Source organism: Dipteris shenzhenensis, chromosome 9 (genome assembly GCF_047967505.1).
Source record: "Dipteris shenzhenensis isolate YYH24624 ecotype China chromosome 9, Dip_SZ_1.0, whole genome shotgun sequence".
Classification (NCBI taxonomy): Eukaryota; Viridiplantae; Streptophyta; class Polypodiopsida; order Gleicheniales; family Dipteridaceae; genus Dipteris; species Dipteris shenzhenensis.
This window is the reverse complement of record NC_141604.1, coordinates 10,386,139-10,389,799: the sequence shown is the minus strand read 5'-3', so window position 1 is coordinate 10,389,799 and position 3,661 is coordinate 10,386,139.

Below are 3,661 nucleotides of genomic sequence, written 5' to 3'. Positions count from 1 at the left end.
CACTTAGGTGCATGTATAACATTAGTAAAGGAGGCAACTCAAAGTCTCCTTGTCTTTACTGCAAAGAATCAGCTCAAGTAATGGATTCCAAATGGTGGAAGAGAGCACCTAATAGAGATAAAGTTGACCCTGACTTCAAGGCCATTCTAGACATTCCACTATGTAATGTTCACATCTGCACATTGCATGGTCTATGTCGAATTATTGAGAAATTGGTATTTTTTAATATTGGATTTGCTTGGAAACTCCGTCCCGAAAAAAATAGAAAGGATGCTCTTCAAGCATTGGAAAAAGTGTTATCCGATATAGGTCTGCATGGAGGAGATGTTCAAATCACAAAGGATTTTAAAAAGTCTACCGATGGCAAGGAGGTACCAATCAAGCTCTCTATTGGTGGTGTTAAGGCAAGAAGATTCTTGTCTCGACTCAAACACAGTAAGCAAGTAAGGCAAGGTAGAACAGTTTCAAAGATTAATTATGGATTGTGGAAGCAAGTCCATAATGCTGTGAAAGATCATGAGGCAGATGGGGAAGCACGAAATGTGAAGGCAGAGGTGTGGAGGTCTCTTGATCAACTCTTCATGTTCTGTGACAAAGTAACATGGACAAAGAGTGATTACAAGAACTTTGAGGAGGCAATTAAACATTTTGGGAAGTCAATGAAAGACGCATGGACAGCCTGCAATATAACTCACTACATGGTAAGGTTCTGTCTTCTTCTTTTACTTAAGTGTGATCCTCTTTTTTTAATTACTTACTATGCATTCTTATGTCTTACAGCATATCATTTGCAACCACCTTCCCTATTTTGTCAAAAGGTATGGATGCCCAGCAATTTGGTCTACCCAAGGCATGGAGAAGTCTCACTACATGGCACATAATGCATTTTTCAGACACACACAACACTATGGAGGGAGTCATAAGGCAAATAGTCTGAAGGAAGTCTTCCAATGGTTTTACCGAGGCATACTACAAAGGTTGCATGCTAAAAGAAAAGTTGCTAGCTCCAAAATCAAGCTTGCTTCTCTTCTAGCCCAAAAGCAAAGACGAAGACAAACTCTAGACAATTCAATGGAAGCAGAGAGACATAGACAATGGAGGGAATCGAAGATATTTAGAAACCATAAATGGACAAGTAAACATGAATAGGACTCATTTGTAACTTATTGGTGTTATGTCCACATGTTTTCAAACTCAATCAATAGAATTTTTTTTTGTGGAACAAGTGACTCTTGGTGTTATGCCTATATGATTTGAGACTCCATCAACAGTATTTCTTTTGTGAAACATATGATCTAAACGTAATACAATTTGTTCACAATTTCAATATATTGTTTGTTTAATATTTAACGACACCACTCTATCTAAATGTACAAATCATTTCATTTCAACTTATTGTTCATTTATACAAGATCATACCAGACATCAAAGACTTTGTACAAATCAGTTCAACTTCAATATAATGTTTGTGCTATATTTGATGACTAAATCCTATTTCTCCCAGGGCCTGCCGATCGGAACTCTCTTTTTGATCTTGATTGGAGTCTTTTTCTTCTTTATTGGCTTGATGTCGACTGTCTGTTTATCAATGCTTGCCTCTGTTGCTTGTCTGGGAGGGGTATCCTTTTCTTCAGCTGTCTCCACGTGTACTTCTTCTTGGATTGTGTCACCTGATGCAATCATGGGTGGCTCTTGAAACCTTATGAGCTTGTGTTTTCCATAGCCCTCCAGACATTTGGGCTCCTTAACACCACATGCTAATGCATAAGAAGTGTAAGACAAAAAGTAAGAGGCCCTAGAGGCCTGCTTATTCACATAATCTCCAAATATATCTATGGCAGACAACCTCTCTATCAAAATGATCTTTTCCTTTTGCCATGAAAGATCATGTCCACCTAAAACCCTGGAAAAACATTTTAAGAAGTAAACAATGGCTTCACCATTGTTGCTCAACTACCTATGGTAAATCAAGATCTTAGCACTGCCTAGATCATGAATATAATGAGCTAGGCTTGACAGTTTGCGAAACCCAACCGGCCTGCTTCCACTTGATCTCTAGAGGAATGTATCATCCTCAATTTGTAGCTGCCACATATCAAAAGATTGGAGTGAGACAATACACAACCTACAAAACATTTAAGCAGAAGACAAAGTATTTGATTTGAAGTACCTTCTCATTTTCATCAGCAACAAGCAGTTCATCTTTCCAAAGATTTATTCCTCTCCCCTCCAGTCCAGCCTCTTCTTTAAGCTTTTCCGTGTATAGTGCTGAGAGATTCATAGCTTCCTGTGTGAGCTGGAAGGCAGCTTCATCTGGCTCTTGGAACTTTTCAACCTCTTTGAAACAAAAAGTAAGGGCCTCTGCAGGATCAAAAATTATTTCCAAAGCCAGTAGTGAATGGTCATCCTCTATGCCAACCTCCTTGTCAAGCCTTGAAGCCTGGGCAATAAGGGAAATGGCATAGTCCTCCCTCAAATTGAACATACACTCTATATCATGGAGGAAAACATAATCTTTTCCACCAATCAAGACACCTGGAAGCATGGGCACTGCATAGTTGCTGCTCTGAACATCAAAATCTTCAATTGGCTGTGCTCCCCTAAGAGTTTTTGTCCTCAGTGGAACAAGGTCAAGAGCAGCCACTTGCAGCCCCTCATCCTGAAGGTTGATATCTTCTTCTTGCTCTGCCATTTCTGTTACCAAAGAAACATCCTCTTTTTCCTCTGCTTCAGATGTGTCTTCTTCTTCAGTCTCTTGCCCTTGTTCATCCAAAGAGTCCTGACTGAAGACAATGTACATAAGGAATGCCATGGTTTCCTTAAGCACTCTGCACTTTCTGGTGTGCAAGTTAAAGTTGAATTTATATTGATTAGGCAGGCTGTCAAATCTTCTATTCACATGGTACCTCAGCCTGTCAATGGAGACAATATGATTTATATGCACAAAAACCTTTTCACCTTCCACAATTCTTCCTGCCTCTGTCAGTTCTTTGAAGGTATCCCAATGGTCTGAAAGAAAATCTTTGTGATGCTCCAGTATAGAGCTCATTGTGAACTCCATGTTGAAAATACTGTGGTATATGTGGAAGTTACTCTAAGCCTTGCATTTGTGAAGAAACTCAAATAGGAGCAAATCTGGAGACTTGTCCTCTTTTGGTTCCTTTTGTTTTGTGATGGAAGAATCATCATTCTGCTCCAGTCTCTTCCTTTTGCCTGTTTTAAAATTTATATACATTGAATTCTATATGCTGACATATGCAATCAGTGAATGCATAGGATATCACCAGATAATTCCTTCATGAGCTCTCATGACTCACCTGGTGATTGCTGTGGTCTAATAATAGCAGCAGAAAAGTCCAGCTTCCTCTTGAAAGGTGGGGCCTGGGAGTCAACTGTTCCAAAGCAAAAACATTTCTCATCATCAAGGAAGAATTCCACAGGGCCAAAGATAGCAAAACAATGAGGTAGAAGTGAGAACCAAAAGAGACACAGGAATTTGCAGGAAAATGCGATGGGGGACCATTTGGAAAATATAAAGCACTCTCCTCGCATTTTGTTGCAAATTCTCCAGTTCTGTTGATATGCATGTCAAATCAAACACTAGGTTCATCTCATTGATTCCTGGACAATATGAGTTAATATGCAAGAGAAAGGCTGGAGT